This window comes from Podarcis gaigeae, assembly GCF_964106915.1.
Source record: "Podarcis gaigeae genome assembly, chromosome: 3".
Classification (NCBI taxonomy): Eukaryota; Metazoa; Chordata; class Lepidosauria; order Squamata; family Lacertidae; genus Podarcis; species Podarcis gaigeae.
In genome coordinates this window covers 17845971-17866442 of record NC_139680.1, presented here as the reverse complement: position 1 = coordinate 17866442, position 20472 = coordinate 17845971, and the positions used below count along the sequence as shown (strand labels likewise).

Here is a 20472-nt window from a genome sequence, read left to right as displayed (position 1 = left end):
TAATAACCTTCCTTTTTATCCAGGCCTTTGGCTGACCTAATCAATATCCTACACCCTTTAAAATTTGGCTCTTTTGGGGGGGGTATTATTAGATTTTTATTTTTATTTTATATATTGTGATATTTTTTTTGTGAACCGCCCTGAGATCTCCGGGTATAGGGCGGTATATAAATTCAACAAATGAAATGAAATGAAGGAGACTCCTTTAATACCTGGTGCTTTGGGTATATCTCTTCCCCCTTTTGATTCACTGAGAGCGCTTCGCCCAGCCTCAACCCCTCTGCCAATGCAGAATAACAGCACCTTGTACTCTGACATTGCATGTTCTGCCTACAGCCAGCCAGCAGCACAAAAGAATAGGTTGGTTCTACACCAGCAGAATGCTGATGGGCAAGCAGCCTTTGGAATCCACATACCACAGCTCGGTTGCATAACTGAGTGTTAATGGTATGGTGCTCGGGTTTTTTTCTTTCTTTCTTAAAAAGGCCAAACCACAGGAAAAGGTCTACTCAGCTAGATTCAGGAGCCACAAATTGCTTGGATGCCTTGCGGCATGCTGTCATGGATTTGGAAAAAATAATAATAATATTTTAAAAACCCACCGCAATGGATGCATCTTGTAATAGTCTGGTACCGTGTTGAAGTGACGGCAGTGAACAGAACGGACAGCTCAGGACGTTTTAATAGGGTTTAGCCAGGGTGGGGTGGGGGGAAGGTGTGTGTTTGTTTTCCCAGTGAAGATAAAACATGGCACAATATCAATAAGGCTGATAATGGACTTCGCAATAAGCTGTCGGATCCGCAGGTCAAGTGGCCCATTAACAGGAATCTTTTTGCACCGAGATGCAAACCTCTCTAGAGCTAACTAAACAAACAAACCGGAGTCACTCATTTCCATGTGCTTTAACACCCTACTATCATGTAGGACCCCCTTCATGGATCACTGCCTTGTCGCGGTGAAGGGGCTTGAATAACTCCAAGAAGTTATGAGCTATGCCGTGCAGGGCCACCCAAGATGGACAGGTCATAGGTGAGAATGTAGACCAGGGGTCAGCAAACTTTTCCAGCAGGGGCCGGTCCACTGTCTCTCAGACCTTGTGGGGGGCCGGACGATATTTTGAAATAATATATATGAATGAGTTCCTATGCCCCACAGATAACCCAGAGATGCATTTTAAATAAAAGGACACATTCTATTCATGTAAAAAACACGCTGATTCCCAGACCGTCTGTGAGCCGGATTTAGAAGGCTATTGGGCTGGATCCGGCCCCCGAGCCTTAGTTTGCCTACCCATGGTGTAGACTAAATGTGATCCATCTGGAGAAGGAACTGGCAATCCACTCCAGTACAGTGGTACCTCAGGTTACAGACACTTCAGGTTACAGCGGCTTCAGGTTACAGACTCCGCTGACCCAGAAATATTACCTCAGGTTAAGAACTTTGCTTCAGGATGAGAACAAAAATCGCGCGGCTGTGGCGCGGCGGCAGCAGGAGGCCCCATTAGCTAAAGTGGTACCTCAGGTTAAGAACAGTTTCAGATTAAGAATAGACCTCCAGAACGAATTAAGTTCTTAAACCGAGGCACCAAGTTTGCCAAGAAAACTCCATGGACATAAAAAAGGAGCAGCTTTGAGAAGAAAGTGATAGTTTCCAAGGCATGCTCTGGTTTATAGGGTCGCAGAGAGTCAAAGACGACTAAGACGACTAAACAACAACAACAACATCATGTAAGACCCACAAATGGGAGTACTGGGGGAAAGGATACTGCGCTTGGCACATGCAAGCGATGTGGTAGAATTTCTCTTGCTCTTTGTCACCTCTGGCCCTTCCCCTGAGCTTGCCCCCAAAATATACTGTACAGAACCATTACAGGTTCTGCAAAGACGAGTTGCTTCCAACGCTCCCGGTGTTTAGAGGGCAGGAAAGTGAAGCAAAGTGAAGGTAAGAGAACATGCAGATGCAAAAGAGGAAGGAACAGTAGAAAGCAAGGAGAAGAATCTGACAGGCCTCAAAGGAAACAATAGAAGGGAAACAATAGGGCTGGGTGATCTATCGTTCAAAACCGGTTTCAAGTCCATGCCATGATATCAGCGTTGTAATTTTTGACCTGGCAATATATCACGAATCATGGTGTGCGTGTGCTTTCAAAAATCACAATATCATATAGTAGCTTAGATATGGAGTTCAGTTACAAAACTATTAAGGGGGAAATACAGCAACAACAAAAATAGCTACTCATTCCATACAAAATGGTTTTGTGTATATACATATGTTGCACATTATTTTCACACATTTAATTCCTCTTTCGATGGCCTATTGCCATCTACATCAACTTCCTCCGTATGGAAGATTCCAATAAATATAGGTTGTTGTTTTAAAAAGTAACTTCTGTCTTTCCTGTTTCACTTGCAAGTCTCACAAAGCAAAATTTGAATTTCAGTTTTTGAATCTATCTAGTATTTTTCACAGCTTTATTGATTTGTTCCAATTGTTCCAATTGTGTTCCACCTTTCCTCCACGAATCTCCAGGTGGCATCCATGACTTTCTCCTCACAACAACCCTGTGAGGTAGATTAGGCTGAGAGTCTCTGACAGAGCCCAAGCCACCCAGCGAATTTCATGGCTCGGTGGGGTTTTGAACATGGGTCTCCCCAGTCCTCGTCCGACACTCTAACCAACTGCACCACAATGGCTCAGTCCGACGGAAGGAAGAAAAATATTCTCAAAAACTGCAGCCAGAAACAGAAGCAATGGCTGAGGTGAAGCTAGGGCGGCAAGATGCTCAACAGTTATAGAGCAACCGGGAATATCTGTACCTTTTGTCAGTATCACCTCCTGGCCTGGCTAGCTGATGCATTCAAGAAGACTGATGTCGCAATGTTGCTGAGCACACAAACCTTTAGTAGGCCCTTCTGGGATAGTGAGATTTAAACAGCACAGACTGCAAAAACAACAGAGATGCCCCTTTGTTGAAGACAGGGACAGAGAAGGTCACTCCACCACACAAATTGGGCTGCTTTGGAATATTCCTGTCTAGCAACTCTAGAAAGATGGAGAGCACTTGGGTCTAAATACATTAATACTCAAGATGCTATTGAAACAACAGCATCTGTTTGAACGATATGGCACAACATGTCCAAATATATATATATTTGATCTTTTCTCCCATGAGAAAATGACTTTGTGGGGAAACCCATCTTTAAAAATCAGGAAAGAAATGGTCATATGGGAAAAGTGGGTGAATATGGGTATATTATCATTAAACCACCTGATAAACGAAGAAGATGAATTTTATACATATTCCGTCTTAAGAGAAAAATACAGATTACCTACAAATGCTCAGTGGCAATCTCTCCAGATAAAACACTTGCTAACCACGGGTAGCGCTGTGGGTTAAACCACAGAGCCTAGGGCTTGCCGATCAGAAGGTCGGCAGTTCGAATCCCCGCGACAGGGTGAGCTCCCGTTGCTCGGTCCCTGCTCCTGCCAACCTAGCAGTTCGAAAGCACGTCAAAGTGCAAGTAGATAAATAGGTACCGTTCTGGCGGGAAGGTAAATGGTGTTTCCGTACGCTGCTCTGGTTTGCCAGAAGCGGCTTACTGATGCTGGCCACATGACCTGGAGGCTGTACGCCGGCTCCCTAGGCCAATAAAGCGATATGAGCGCTGCAACCCCAGAGTCATCCGCAACTGGACCTAACGGCTAGGGGTCCCTTTACCTTTACCTTTACCTTTAACCACCATCTACAGACCAGCAGCTTTTACAGCCTCAGAGAACCCAGAGATATTGAAGCGGCTGATTAACTCTTACGCAACAAACAAACAAACAAAAAACTGCCATCAACATATATCAATCTTTGTTACTAGCAAACCAATTTGATATACAGGTATTAGGGGAGGAATGGAATAAAGAATTAGAGATCTCAGTTTTGACCACAGAGTGGGAAACTGTTCTAAGTGCTATTACAAGGGCATCTCTGGACCTTAAACTGAGGCCCATACAACAAAAAATAATATTTAGAATATACTGGACCCCATTACTTTTGTTTTAAAAAGGGCTATCTAAGGTACCTAGGGACGTGGGTGGCGCTGTGGGTTAAACCACAGAGCCTAGGACTTGCCGATCAGAAGGTCGGCGGTTCGAATCCCCGTGACGGGGTGAGCTCCTGTTGCTCAGTCCCTGCTCCTGCCAACTTAGCAGTTCGAAAGCACGTCAGGTGCAAGTAGATAAATAGGTACCACTCTGGTGGGAAGGTAAACGGCATTTCCGTGCGCTGCTCTGGTTCGCCGGAAGCGGCTTAGTCATGCTGGCCACATGACCCGGAAGTTGTACGCCGGCTCCCTCAGCCTATAGAACAAGATGAGCGCCGCAACCCCAGAGTGGCCACGACTGGACCTAATGGTCAGGGTTCCCTTTACCTTTTATCTAGGGTACCTAACTGATGGAGATGCAATAGGGATACTGCTTCCCTAAAACATACGTTTTTTTCATTATCCTGTATTGAAAGACTTTTGGCAGAAGGTAACTGAAACTATCGGCAGAACTGTACGGAACAACCTTACATTTACATAGCAAAATATCCTCTTGAATTTCATACCCAGCACACGGAACCTTACAACAGGACAATACGAGTGCCCTCTCCATGCCCTTACCACAGGAAAAAGACTGATACTGATGAATTGGAAAAATAAAAATGCGGCTTCCTTCTACGATTGGATTGAAGACTTATACAAACTCGCAACATATGAACAACTTGCATATAAATGCAGACTTGCCATGGGCAAATTCAATGATATGTGGAATCCATTCTTTCAAATACAGTGGTGCCTCGCAAGACGAAATTAATCCGTTCCATGAGGCTCTTCGTATAGCGGTTTTTTGTCTTGCGAAGCAAGCCCATTGACAGCTTAGCGGATTAGCGCTATTAGCGGTTTAGCGGCTTTTAGTGGCTTATCAGCTTAGCGGATCAGCTGATAAGCGGCTTAGCTGCTTAGAAAAAGGGGGGGAGGGGAAAAAACCCGCAGGAACTCGCAAGACATTTTCGTCTTGCGAAGCAAGCCCATAGGGAAATTCGTTTTGCGAAGCGCCTCCAAAACGGAAAACCCTTTCGTCTAGCGGGTTTTCCATCTTGCGAGGCGTTCGTCTTGCGGGGCACCACTGTACTGTAATAGGTTAAGATCTGGTGAAGTACAATAACAACTTTGTAAACCGTATAGTGGTACCTCAGGTTAAGAACTTAATTCATTCTGGAGGTCCATTCTTAACCTGAAACTGTTCTTAACGTGAAGCACCACTTTAGCTAATGGGGCCTCCTACTGCTGTCGCGCCACCGGAGCACAATTTCTGTTCTCATCCTGAAGCAAATTTCTTAACCCAAGGTAATATTTCTGGGTTGGCGGAGTCTGTAACCTGAAGCGTCTGTAACCCGAGGTACCACTGTATACAGTTTTGGGTGTTTCCCCTCCTCCCCTTTACTTTCCATTATATATGGGTGCTGTTTCTCTTTTTCTGTCTTTTATTTACATCTCACCACATTTAGTGCACATATAATTATGTACTTTTTAAATAAAGATGTCGGGGGGAGGGGGGAAGGTGGTAAGGTTTCAAACATCGATTTCCATTTTGAGGAGCCATCATATCATCGGTTACCGTGCTTGGCAGATGCAGAAACGTGTGAAGCTCTCTTGTCTTATTCATTGTTTTCTATGAGTTCTGGTTCATGGCCAGGAAACTGACCAACCCCATATTACGGCACTTCCTAAGTGACATTGAATTGGCCATTATTACTTTTCACTGCTCTGGAAGATTTAGTTCAATAATTAGGATTACCTTGAGGGCTAAGTGCCAATTATTCGCCGGGTCTTCCAAATGTGCTTTTCCTTCTTCCATGTTGACATGTCCTTGGAACAGTCAGTGTGGGAATGTTCCCTGATATAGGACCACTCTGCCTCTCCACAGGGTCAAGGCAGGACAAATTCTGACCTCTGGTTTATAAATTTGCCTCCAGAGAATTACTTTTAATTTTAACCAGGCATTCTTGTTTCTTAAGCTTTCCTACTGTTTCGTGGGGAAGCCCTGGTTTTGGAGACTGGAAGCCTCTTTGTTGCTTATTGCTAACGATTACAGATACAGTGGTACCTCTGGTTACATATTTAATTCGTTCCGGAGGTCCGTTCTTAACCTGAAACTGTTCTTAACCTGAAGCACCACTTTAGCTAATGGGGCCTCCCACTGCTGCCGTGGAGCCGCCACACGATTTCTGTTCTCATCCTGAAGCAAAGTTCTTAACTCAAGGTACTATTTCTGGGTTAGTGGAGTCTGTAACCTGAAGCGTATGTAACCTGAGGTACCACTGTACCCTATTTAGACTACTATGGATATAGCAAGAAAAGGAGAAAGGAAGAAGAGGCTATATAGCTCAGTGGTTGGAGCATCTGCCTTGCAATCAGAAGGTTTCAGGTTCAATCTCAGATAGTGAAAGACACTGTGTCTGAAAGCTAGAGAGCTGCTCTCTGTCACTGCAAACCAGTGTTTCCCAAACTTGGGTCTCCATCTGCTTTTGGACTATGATTCCCACCATCCCTGACCACTGGTCCTGCTAGCTAGGGATGATGGGAGCTGTATTCCAAAAACAGCTGGAGACCCAAGTTTGGGAAACACTAGTGTAAACAGTACTGAGTTGCATGGAAGTTTGTCTGATTCAGCAAAAGTACTTCCTTACACATAACCTCACTTTTAAAAAGAACCTTATCAGTCATAAATTTCACATGCCCAGCAACAGGGACGATTTCAGCAAGATCTATTGATTCACAATGCCAGGTCATGATCTTTTATTATTCCCATATGTACAAGTCAAAACCAGGTGAGGGTAGCCAGTTGGCCTCGAACCCTTGGTGAGTTGGGAACTTCCCCTGCATGCAAAGACAGGCTCCAGCGGATTGAGCAGACAAGACCAACAGTGGGTCCAAAGGTCAGGAAGGAGGTTTCTGCATGTGCTGGAGGGGGAAGAGAGGGGCAGATGGGGCTGGTGCACCTGGGAAGGCAGCCCAACCAGGGGAAGGAAAACTCTGGTACTAAACCTCAGCTGCCTTGTGGGATATGTTCAGGAGAAGAACAGGCTAAGGAGTAAACCCTACACACAGCCTTCTAGCTGTTAAATCCACCAGCCCTTGTCATATGGGATCTTGAGTGGTGACGTCTAGCTAGAATGCAGTTTCAGCCCAATTCCTTTAAGAACTTTTGAGTAAATACGCACAGGACTGGACTGTAAGGTAAAGGTAAAGGGACCCCTGACCATTAGGTCCAGTCGTGACTGACTCTGGGGTTGCGGCGCTCATCTCGCTTTATTGGCTAAGGGAGCCGGCGTACAGCTTCCGGGTCATGTGGCCAGCATGACTAAGCCGCTTCTGGCGAACCAGAGCAGTGCACGGAAACGCCGTTTACCTTCCCGCCGGAGCGGTCCCTGTTTATCCACTTGCACTTTGACGTGCTTTTGAACTGCTAGGTTGGCAGGAGCAGGGACCGAGCAATGGGAGCTCACCCCGTCACGGGGATTCGAACCGCCGACCTTCTGATTGGCAAGTCCTAGGCTCTGTGGTTTAACCCACAGCGCCACCCGCACCCCGTTGGACTGGACTGTATCTCGCCGCAAATGTCTGGAAGGCAAATCAAAAGATATCATGAAATCCTATCATGAGACCCAGTACGGTCCAGCAGTTGGGCTCAGATCTGGGAGAGAAGGGTTTGAATCCCCACCCAGCCATGAAATTTATTGGGTGGCTTTGGAACAGCCTCTCAGCCTCTCCCACCTCAGAGGGTTGTTGTAAGGACAAAGTGGGTAGCGGAAGAAGGAGTTCAGGCCACCATGAGCCACTTGGAGGAAAAGTGGATTATAAATGTAAAATACCACAGCGCATTCAGAGTTATCCATTGGTCATTTGGCAATCTCTCCCATTAGACCCTCACTTTGAAGTCCTTTGCTCTTCATAAAGGACACCGCTAAAATCTTATAAGCTCTGGAATTTTGCAAGAGAATTGACCTGGATACCCACCGCATCCAAGAGAGAGACACCCGGCAAGTACTCCCACCCAAAACATACTTTCTTAATACGTTAATGATGCATTTCTTCTAATGTATTTTGCCTGGGAACGTTCATTTCTAACTAAAAGCAACCACAGTGTGCAAGGGAGTGAGCAATCGGGAGAGATCATTCCATCCGTGACGTTTTCCCATTAAATCACACACCCCACCAAGATACTATTTGTTTTCTGAAAACATACTCGCTGCAAAATTGCTCCAGATTCCCCCCCCCCAAGCAAACATACGCACACCATGCCAGCTTTTTTTAACAAGAAAGAACGTGCTTGCACCAAGAATGTCTGCAAACACACAAACACACACACACACACACAACTAAGCCAACCTGGCTGTTCTCCTCCTGCAGGCCCCTCGGCTCCTTCCAACACCAGGACTAGCGGGAATATATTTTCCCAGCGAAACTTCTTTGTGCAATTAATTACTCCCCGACACTTTTGCTGACAAACCGGACCACATTCTCAGCAAAGTAGTGCAACCCAGCATCGCTTCTTGCCAATCCTGCTCTGCGTGAACGCTAGCCAAGGGCTGGAGAAAGAGATGATTTCACACTAATGGGTTACTGTAATACAGTAAAAATTCCACAGCCGGGGTGGGGGTGGAATTATTGAAGACAAAACCCCCAGTGGCAAACTTCTCTGGTTCTCTTCCCCTGTCCTGTTCTTAAGAAACGCGTTCACACCCTTGTTCTCTGCAAAAGAAGTCTAGAAAACCCCTCTTGGATTTAGAATCCTTCCCCCACAAAGATGCTTGAAAACGGTTCCTGTCTACACATATGGTGTGTGGTTGTGCGTGGAGGGGGGAGTTCATCGTCTGTTAATGGCAATTACTGTTGAATGTGCACATTTAAATCAAGTTGCGGGTTCGCTTCACTACAAACTCAGTTCTTGGTGTGTTTTTTAAAGATTTTCTTGTGTTACGAAACAGCCAACTAAACCAGGAAAAGTACATATAGGCAGTGCTTTTTTTTCTTTTAAAAAAACCATGTTGAGGGGCACTCTCATTTTCCTATTCATATTGAAATACTGCCCCTCAATGAGGCCAAATTTTGATTCACAAAATGTTTAGGGGTATGTGTGCCCCCAGGAAAAAAAGCACTGCATATAGGGTCTCTACTTTTGATCCACTGAGTCTTTTTCACCATTCAATTACGTTCGATATGAGACACTATTGTCATAGACATGCGATCGAGGGGAAAGAGAGGGGAAAGAAGGAGATATCAGGAGTGAATATAGCCCACCGGTTCCAAAACGTATGGGAAACTGCCCTACTCGAAAAGTTAACCAACAAACTTGGGACAAGCAAAGGAGGATGCCTTCACCTTGATGGGTCTCCCCTTTATCACACACACACACACAGCACAACAAGACAATGGCCTATTCCCAGCCCCTCCCCAGCATACGAATCAATGTGGCTAATCTGACTCAACAATCCAACCCCCAATCACTCATACAAACACAATCCACACTGCAACCAACCGAAGGCTACAAACTCAAGTTTTTGTCACTGTACAGCTACAGCCAATCACTTCTTGGCAAGTGTACCTGCACAAGACTGACATTTCCGTTAGCCAGGTTCACAGTCTTTACATACTACACTGCAGGTAAAGGATCCCTGGACAGTTAAGTCCAGTCAAAGGCAACGATGGGGTTGCGGTGCTCATCTTGCTTTCAGGCGGAAGGAGCCGGCATTTGTCCACAGATAGCTTTCTGGGTCCTGTGGCCAGCAGGAATAAACCACTTCTGGCACAATGCGAAACCGTGATGGAAACCAGAGTGCACAGAAATGCCATGTACCTTCCCGCCACAGCAGTACCTATTTATCTACTTGCACTGGTGTGCTTTGAACTGCTAGGTTGGCAGGAGCTGGGACAGAGCAATGGGAACTCACCCTGGGGATTTGTACTGCCAACCTTCTGATCAGCAAGCCCAAGAGGCTCAGTGGTTTAGACCACAGTGCCACCCGCATCCCTCCAAAATACATTTACCTTAATGCATTGTAAGGTAAAGCAACAAAGGGTTTGCACCACTAGAAATAACTTCCTGATGGGATGAGCCTCTCAGTTGTAGAACAGGCTGCCCTGATTGTGGTTTTTAAGCAAATGCTGAAGGCTACCTATCAAGAGATACTGTGGCTATGGATTTCCTACGTGGACAGTGGGATGCACTTGGGTCTCTGAGGAGCCCTTCTCTTGTTTTAATTGTAACCTAGAAATATAATGCATGAAGCAATCAAGGTAGCACAAAAAATAAAGGGAGCAGAGAAAGAACTAGCTGAGGACATCAATGCCTAAAGCATCCCAACTGAAAGAGGGTTCACATCAATTCTCTTCTACAGGGTGCTGCTGCACAGTTCAACTTTTGGAAGATGATTTCTGGCTTCTTCTTGGTTTTGTTACAGAAACTTAACTGGATTATTTTTACAGTGGTACCTCATGTTACAGGGACGCGGGTGGCGCTGTGGGTTAAACCACAGAGCCTAAGACTTGCCAATCAGAAGGTCAGCGGTTCGAATCCCTGCGACGGGGTGAGCTCCCGTTGCTCGGTCCCTGCTCCTGCCAACCTAGCAGTTCGAAAGCACACCAGTGCAAGTAGATAAATAGGTACCGCTCCGGCGGGAAGGTAAACGATGTTTCTGTGCGCTGCTCTGGTTTGTCAGAAGTGGCTTAGTCATGCTGGCCACATGACCCGGAAGCTGTACACCAGCTTCCTCGGCCAGTAAAGCAAGATGAGCGCCGCAACCCCAGAGTCATCCGCAACTGGACCTAATGGTTAGGGGTCCCTTTACCTTTTACCTCGTGTTACAGACAGAATCCATTCCGGAGGCCCGTCTGTAACGTGAGATGCCCACAACTCGAAGTACGGTGTCTGCGTAGGTGTGTGACGCGATTTGGAGCTTCTGCGCATGCGCGAGTGGTGAAACCCGGAAGTAACCGCAGGACGTAACGCGAAAAGACGCGACATGAAGCGGACGCAACACGAGGCATGACTGTATATTTTTTAGGAGGAAATATTAAACAAGTGTTGTGAAGCCTGACCAAAAATAACCAAAGCCAAGTTAAATAGTTGCTTCCAAATATTTTTGTAATATCTGATGAAAAAACAAAAGAGAAGGGAGAACGCTGATCAGGTCACTAATGGGATACGAAGGAGCCAGCTTCCACTGTCCCTTTAAAAAACACTTAGGAAATTGAAAGGCATTTTAAAAAGACAATTAATGCACCTTGATTTTGAGAAATAAATCCATTTTGAGTGCAGCAATACCATTACCATCCAGTGTACCATAGTACATTAATACTTCAAAGAAAATTAACCTAGACTACTATTAAAATCTGTATTCTGGAAAGATGGGGTAGATCTCTGCAGTATGGGCTTCCAGGTGACCGTTGTTTTTTTATTATTATTTCAGCATTTGTCATGATTTGTTTGCACAAAGTTTGGGGAGAGCTTAGAAAAAGCCAGCTATTTCTCAAGCATTCGTCCCAATTTGTTTGCAAAGGAAGTTAGATGGCATTGTGTCAAAGCAAGCATTTTCGAGTCCCTTTTCCAGTCACGTTCCTTATCACAAAAAGTCTGGGGGTTGTTTGTTTCTTTGGAGTGGGGGATGTGTTATACAAGAGGATCAACACAGCATTTAATTGCACAACTTGAATTGAACAATATATTGATTGCATCTCATCCTAAAATAGCAGTAGCCTGGAAACTCCCACATTTTAAGAAACATCTCCCTTGTAGATGGCAAACCTTGAGTTGCAGGACTGCCAAGATCAGCAGAATGTGACCCGTGTTGAAAACATAACTGTTTTCTCCTGCTCTGGAAGGCAGGACCTGAACCAATAGATTCAAGTTACAAAAAAGGAGATTCCGACTAAACATCAGAAAGAACTTTCTGACAGTAAGACCTGTTCGACAGAGGAATGGCCTCCCTCAGAAGGTGACAGACTCTCCTTCCTTGGTGGTTTTTAAGAAGAGCTTGATTGGCCATCTGCCATGGATGCTTGAACTGAGATTCCTGCATTGCAGGGGGTTGGACTAGATGACCCATAGAGGACCCAACTCTGCAATTCTCTAAGTCTCAAAGAGTTTGTCATTCCCCTTACTAAGCACACAGAGACACAGAGTCAAATCTGATGCAGTTTCATGCTAAAAACAAACACATTCCCTAGTAAAAGACCAAAATTACTACAGTACTTTAAAGTAGAAAACCAAGTTCTGTATCTGAGACATCCCCCACAGAATTACACATCATTCACATTTCAAAGAGAAAAAGTCACTCCATTTCAAAGGGGAGAAACGATTCCAAGTCAATCTTAGCAAAACACCCACCCTTAAAACACACACACAATCCATGAGGCTTCACTCTTCTGAAAGGACATCCACGGAGCATGAGAAGCTGAGCTAGAGCTCAGCCCTGGAAATCTGTTCGTAGGCTTCATGCGAGATACCCAGGCTGCAATCCTAACCACGTCTACTCAGAAGCAAGCCCCACTGAATTCAAACTGCAGGCTTAGCTAGTACTTGCACACTCCACCTGCAGCCTTGATGGCAAGGTCACCGCCTCTGAGCGTGTGCAGGGTGCCTTCCCTTCTCAAAAGAAGCACAGCTCGCCCTGACACAACCCCTAAACTGCAGGGCTGAGTTTCCACAACAGTGTCCCCTATGGGACCCTCTGGCGCTGCAAGTAAGAAACGGAGCGGCGCTCTCAGTTTTACGCAAGGTGTGGGACGGGCGGGATGGTGCTCTACAAGTTTAGTAAGTTAATAATAATAATAATAGTAATGATAATAAGGTGCGGGGGAGCCCGAAGAGAGTGGGGGGGCATTGTTCTTCCCAGTCCCCTTTACGTGAACTGAAAACTTGCGAGACGCAAAGACAGGCGGAGAGGATGTAGCGAAGTTTCTTTTGCGCGCACGAAGCAAAGGCTGGAGAGGCAAGGCGAGGCGACCCCAGGGAAAGTTTGCGGGGGAAAGGCGGACCCAAACGAAAGCAAATGGGAGCCGAAGGAGGCGGAGAAGAAGAGGGACCCCCCTCCCTGACCCTCTGCACCGCGATGGGGAGGGGAAATACCTGGCACTGGAAGCGTGGCGCGCGGGAAAAGGGAGCTGCTCCGTGGAGCAGCCGGCGGCGCGCGTGGCGAGTCCCCAGGACGCAGCGCGGCTTTGGCAGGCGCTAGCCGGCAGCCCCGCAGCAGCGGCAGGAGGAGGAGACACAGAAGAAGGGCGGTCCTTCGGCCTCCCGGCTCCCCCCCCCCCACCGTCTCCTGCAAGCCCCACATTGCGGGGAAGGAGGCGCGCACGGGATGCTCGCTGCGGGCGCCCGGAGCGATGAGGAAGGCCACGCGAGATGCTTGCCCGGAGAGAGAGGGAGAGAAAGGGGAGAGGTGGCAAAAATGTAACGCGCCGCGCTGCGCATCGTGACGACGCAGGAGTCAAGTCCCACAGAAGTCCAATGCTCCGAAGTTAAGCTGCATCCTGTACGTTTAGAGCACGAGACTTTCTCTCTCTCTCTCTCTCTCTCTCTCTCTCTCTCTCTCTCTCTCTCTTTTAAAGGAACTTTAGTTTCCCCCCGCAATGCTACAATTCCCAGCACCCTTTTAAAAACTACAGTTTCCAGGATTCCTGGGGAGGGGGGAGGATAGGCTGTAGTTATTGCGCAGGATTTAGGGTTCCCCCACAGAGATTGATGAGCCAAGGGGGCCCTAAGTAATAACAGCAACTTATATTTATATGGGTACCTACTCAAAATGGGGGGGAGAGATTTGGCACCATATTACCAAAGTTGGCCCATACAGCATAGGAGCCAATTCCTAGGGGCTGAGGTTCCCCCCCCATAAATTATTTGAGGGGGCCAAGCCCCCCCCCCAAGTTGATGAGCATTGCCATCCAAATTATGCATGCGTGGTGCATCTTGTGATTGAGTATGTGGAGTGGGGCTCCCCCCCATAATCTACTCAAGTTGGCCCCCCTGCCTTGTGCCCATTGTCATCCCTGACTAACAGTTGTGCTGAGCTGGGTGTGTGGTTGATGGGAGCTGGAGTCCCCATCACATCACCTGGTGGAAGACCACAGATTTCACCCATCCCTACCTTAGGCCACGTTATGGGACGCAGGTGGCACTGTGGGTTAAACCACAGAGCCTAGGACTTGCCGATCAGAAGGTTGGCGGTTCGAATCCCCGTGACAGGGTGAGCTCCCGTTGCTCGGTCCCTGCTCCTGCCAACCTAGCAGTTCAAAAGAATACCAGTGCAAGTAGATAAATAGGTACCGCTCCGGCGGGAAGGTAAACGGCGTTTCCGTGCGCTGCTCTGGTTCTCCCGAAGCGGCTTAGTCATGCTGACCACATGACCCGGAAGCTATACGCCGGCTCCCTCGGCCAATAAACCAAGATGAGCGCCGCAACCCCAGAGTCAGCCACGACTGGACCTAATGGTCAGGGGTCCCTTTACCTTTACTTTACCTTAGGCCATACTTCCTTCAACCTTTGGGGATGCTTTTTTCCCCTGTGGCAATACCTATAGCCCACAATCGTGCTTTGGCAAGCTGGGGGAACCGCTCAGTGACAATGAAGGAGAGTGGGGGTAAGGCAGCAATGTGCCACTTGTCACTGAGCAGTTCCTTGGCTTGCCAAATCAAGATCATAGACTAGAGGCATCATCACAGGGGGAAATAGCTCTGGAAATTTACCTAGCAGTGCTTCAGGAGGATGGAAACCTGGAATCAATAATTCCGTGCAGGCAAGTGGTGCTGATCAGAGAGAGAGATGAGAGTCCTTGTGTATTGAGAGCGTTTAGTCACATTCCCACTCTGCTCTCATGAATAATGGAAACATTTCCTTCCCCCTTCTTTTGTATCTGGATGAGGGAGTGCACATAAAATGCCGAACTCTTCCAGACTCTCCACTTCCCTGGAGAAGATGCATTACCCAGTTCAGGCAGATGTCCTACAGATACACTTGTCTGAGTCCCTCTGAACTCTGTGGGGCTTGCTTTTGAGGAGACATATGTAAGCTGTCTTGTGGATGGGACAGCATTGTTGTTGTCAATTTGATTTATTATCCGTCCTTCACTATAAGGTCCCGGAGCAGGTCACGATAACAATGCAGCAACTTACGCAACATCTCTGTAGCATTTGCTCTGTCAACAAATGCATAAAGAGGCAGACGATGAAGGCAAGTATATATGCCTATACGGCACAGCCAGCCTCAAAATTCCCAGCTTTGGGAATCGGCTACAGCGCCGCACCCCAGTTTTTCTAGACGAAGGGCCAAGCTGGGCATGACTGCTATTCCCACCTTTATCCCTTGCACATCTATTTTTAAACCCATATTAAACAGTACCAATGGATGCTTTCCTCCCATTGCAAAAGGGACGTGTGAGGGCAAAAAAAGAGAAAAAAGTAAAGGACCACTGGACGTTTAAGACCAGTCAAAGGCGAGTTTCGGGGCTCATCTCGCTTCAGGCTGAGGGAGCCGGTGTTTGTCCACAGACAGATTTCCAGGTTATGTGGCCAGCATGACAAAACCGTTTCTTGTGCAACGGAACATTGTGACAGAAGCCAGAGCACACAGAAATGTTGTTTACCTTCCCGCCGCAGTGGTACCTATTTATCTACTTGCACTGGCATGCTTTAGAACTGCTAGGCTGGCAGAAGCTGGGACAGAGCAACGGGAGCGCACCTGGTCATGGGGATTCGAACTGCTGACCTTCCGATCAGCGAGCCCAAGAGGCTTAGTGGTTTAGACCAAAGTGCCACCCACTTTAAAGCCCACCACCATGACACCATGGGGTCTCAAATTTCAGCTGTGTTCTGTGCGGTGCCAAAATTTGGCGGCCCCTCGCCGCTCACCTTCCACCTCGGAGTTGTGGTACTCTTGAGGCTCTGCACCTCGGGCAGCCAAACTGGTCAGTCACACTCCCCTAAATCTGCCTTTGTCATATTCCAGATCAGGTCCTTCCTCTTATGCCATCTTTTTTCTTAACAATTATTTCAGTCACAGACCAGTTCCAGCCCACATACAATATCAAGGAAGTCATAAAACACCATAGGGATACATTTGTATTTGCAATTAGGCATAACAGGGACAATACAGATATAGCAACAGTTAAAAAATATATAAATTAAAACTTAGTCAGTAACATATAACCTAAAATTATCATTTAAAACTTTAATCATTATGATAGCACAGCTTGTTCCCTACGTTTTATGGCAATCACACAGAATTTGGCTACCCTTAACATGATCTCAGGTTCCTTGTCCTCTAACAGGGATTTTAGACGTTGAAGTTTTTTCTTAACAACAACAACAGCATCAACAATAATTTATTGTTTATATGCCACCCATGTGGCTAGATTGCACTCTGGGCAGCTCCCAACAAATTAATCACATTAAGCACAGTAAAACATCAAACATTAAAAACTTCCCTATACTGCTGTAAGAAAATAAAGTAGATTAGCTAAGATGTATAAATCCAAATCAGATACGTGTAAGGAAACTGAAGGAAGACTTTTTCACATGTGGTGGGCATGCAAAAAAGTTAAAGGATATTGAGAAATGATTTACAATGAGATGAAAAAAAATGTTTAAATCAACTATCCCCCCCTCCACAAAAAAACCCCAGAGGCATTCCTTTTAGGAATGGTTCAGACAGAGGTACCGAGGAGTAGAAATATATATATATATATACACGGTATATATCAATGCGACAACAGCAGCTTGGATCCTGTTAGCCCCAAAATGGAAAGTGAGTGAGGACAATAATAAGACATTATAAAATGCACAACTTGCAGGGTTAACAAGCAGATTTAGAGAGCAAGAAGAACGTGTATTTAAAGAGGAGTGGAATTTTGTTGTTGAATATATAGAAAATAATCGTACACAGACAAAAACGCCGACAGCATTAAGGTAAATTCAACAGCACAACATATTTAAAAGGGATATTAAAATTGCAGGGGGGGGGATTGAATTAAATGGATGTACAAGAATATGCAGGAATTGTGGTAAAAATAAGGGGAAGGAGGGAAGTTGTTGAATGCATTGGTATACTGAAAGATTTTAAATTGCGGAAATGGGTATTTGAAAAACTTTTCATAAAAATTATTTACAATAAAGAAGGAAATATCCACACAGTCATTAAAGGAGCTTTAAGGCTCTTTTCTTAACCCTAATTCCCATCCCGGATGGGCAAAACCAGAGCAACAGTCCCTTTAGCAATAATCAACACAGGCTGGACGTGGCTCCTTTAGATCATCTTTGCTATCTTGTGTGTTTATGTCACACAAGTTTGTTTTAGACAGACGGATCCCGCTTTCCTATGATAAAAGTCAAGTCCACTTGCAAGGAAACATATGCAGCACAACAGCATTAAGAGCAAACCTAACAATCAAACCGACTCCGTAAAATGGCAACATAAACAATAGCACAGTGATGGAGAAAGAAAGCGGGGCCAAACCACAAAACGCTTTAATGTTCTGCAATAATTAAAACGAAAAGTCCTGGGACTTGGTCCCAACGTGAAGCACTCCTGCTGTCGGGCAAAGATGCAATTCCTTGCAGCCATTCAATGCACAGGCAGAAAACATCTGAGGAGTTGTCATATTGCAGTGGGGGCTTTCTAGGGTTGCCACCTGTCCTGTATAATAATAATAATAATAATAATAATAATAATAATAATTGTTATTATTTATTACTTATACCTCACCCACCTGGCCAGGCCTCCCCAGCCACTCTGGTCAGCTCCCAACAGAATATTAAAAACACAATAAAACATCAAACATTAAAAACTTCCCTAAACAGGGCTGCCTTCAGGTGTTTTCTAAAAGTCAGGTAGTTGTTTATTTCCTTGACATCTGATGGGAGGGCGTTCCACAGGGTGGGCACCACTACTGAGAAGGCCCTCTGCCTGGTTCCCTGTAGCTTCACTTCTCGCAGCGAGGGAACTGCCAGAAGGCCCTCGGAGCTGGACCTCAGCGTCCAGACAGAACAATGGGGGTGGAGACGCTCCTTCAGGTATACTGGGCTGAGGCTGTTTAGGGCTTTAAAGGTTAGCACCAACACTTTGAACTGTACTTGGAAACGCACTGGGAACCAATGTAGGTCTTTCAGGACTGGTGTTATATGGTCTCGGCGGCCGCTCCCAGTCACCAGTCTGGCTGCTGCATTCTGGATAAGTTGTAGTTTCCAGGTCACCTTCAAAGGTAGCCCCACGTAGAGCACATTGCAGTAGTCCAAGCGGGAGATAACCAGAGCATGCACCACTCTGGCAAGACAGTCTGAGGGCAGGTAGGGTCTCAGCCTGCGTACCAGATGGAGCTAGTAAACAGCTGCCCTGGACACAGAATTGACCAGCACCTCCATGGACAGCTGTGAGTCAAAATGACTCCCAGTTTGAACACCTGGTCCTTTAGGGGCACAGTTACCCCATACAGGGTAGTCCTTTATTTCAGTGTAAAATATCCGGTAGGAGAGAGCAAGAAGGAATTGAGAGTGAGCTTCCTGGGGGCAGTGGGAATAGCACTGGAGCGATCCCAAAGAAACCAGAGTTCGCAGGATTCCTTGGGAGAAAGTTTAAATCATGGGTCGGCAGACTAAGGCTCGTGGGCCGGATCCGCCATGATTGCCTTCCAAATCTGGCCCACGGACGGTCTGGGAATCGCCGTATGGATCGCCAGCGCGCTCGTTCTTTCCCTCTCTGTCCCTCTCCCTCACGTGGCGGCGCTGCCTCCTCCCTTCCTCCTCCTGGCTTCTCCCCACCCTGCCTAGAGGAGGAAGGGAGCTGGGCTTTGTTGGTGCTAGCCCCATTTCGGCGCCCTTTCGCTCTCTGCTCATTGTCCCTCCTCCTCCACCACCGCCAACCCCTGCTGCTTGCAAGACACAGGAGCCGCAGTTGGCTGAGGAGGAAGAGGAGTTTGGATTTGATATCCCACTTTATCACTACCCGAAGGAGTCTCAAAGCGGCTAACATTCTCCTTTCCCTTCCTCCCCCACAACAAACACTCTGTGAGGTGAGTGGGGCTGAGAGACTTCAGAGAAGTGTGACTAGCCCAAGGTCACCCAGCAGCTGCATGTGGAGGACCAGGGAAGCGAACCCGGTTCCCCAGATTACGAGTCCACCGCTCTTAACCACTACACCACACTGGCTGAGTGCCCGAGCAGCCGCCATTTAAAGCAGCCCCTCTCCAGAGCCCTTTCGCGTGCCGCTCATCGTCCCTTGCTCATTCCTCCCCCCCCCAAAAAAAAATATAGTCCAGCACCCCACAAGGTCTGAGGGACAGTGGACTGGTCCCCTGCTGAAAAAGTTTGAAAACCCCTGGTTTAAATGTATGGCACGGATGTGACCAGGAGGGCCAGAATATGCCACAATAAGGCAAACCACCTCTCCTTGTGAGCCCATTTCATGAGTAAGCAGTTCGCTGAGCACTGAAGCAGCATTGCTTAATCAGAAAATAATAATAATAATTGATGCGGCTTGTTCTTAGCCCAGAAGAGTTTTGAAGTGCAAAAGGCATTCAAGGGAAGAAAGGAAAAAATCAATCTTCCTCGTATTTGTACTGCTTTTTTCCCTGGAAGGTATTGGTGCTGTAATAAGTTCTGTTCTCTAAAGAGACCTCGGTGGAATTGAGAACAGACTTCTTTGTAACAATACAGGATTCACTGACATCTCGCAACTGTTGTAAGAGTAGCTGTGGGAATCGTGCGGTCGTGCTCGGAATATGTTCGGGATGCATGGCGAGCTTTAAGTGCTGCGTCAGCAGTTCCGGGACTGGTTAGGAACTGTTGCGATATTCATATAAAACCACACTGGAAACAGAACACTTAGATTGATCTCATGAGGCATGCACAGTGCTGTTTAGGAGCAAGCCTCCTTTGCTTAAAAAAAATATGTTGGCCTTCCACTTACCTTATTTTTCACCCTATAGGACGCACCTTTTCCCCTCCAAAAATGAAGGGGAAATCTGTGTGCGTCCTATGGGGCAAATACAGGCTTTTGCTGAAGCTTGGAGAGCGAGAGGGGTCGGTGCGCACCAACCCCTCTCGCTCTCCAGGCTTCAGGAAGCTATCAGCAAGCCTGGGGAGCCCGCGGGAGTTCCCGCAGGGCTCCCCAGGTTGCGGATAGCAGCCTGCTGCCCGGCGCGCGGAGCACCCTGAAGCAGAGCGCCCCGCGCGCCGGGCAGACATCCACAACGTGGGGAGCCCTGCGGGAGTTCCCGCAGGGGTCCCTAGGCTGCGGATAGCAGCCTGCTGCACGGAGCGCGGGGCGTGCTGAAGCAGAGTGCCCCGCGCTTTGGGCAGACATCGGCCAGCCCCACAAGCTCAGTGGGACAGCGGGGAGGTGCAGCGCCACCATCCCACTGTTCCCCGACCTGGTTTTGGGGGGGAAAT

General features: G+C 47.0%; 1 protein-coding gene across 10 annotated transcripts in view; it reads right to left on the bottom strand.

The window, feature by feature from the left end:
• The window catches only part of KCNS3 (potassium voltage-gated channel modifier subfamily S member 3), a 466063-nt gene that overhangs the window by 40331 nt on the left and 405260 nt on the right, over window positions 1-20472 (bottom strand). The window contains exon 1 of one of the 10 annotated variants that reach the window (XR_014561931.1): window positions 13163-13234. The exons of 8 other annotated variants lie outside the window; for them this stretch is intronic. The gene's annotated coding sequence lies outside the window, so the exon portion shown is untranslated. Of the gene's footprint in view, window positions 1-12421; window positions 12636-13162; window positions 13235-20472 lie in introns of those variants that run through there. One more of the 10 variants, XM_083730474.1, reaches the window with a different exon arrangement.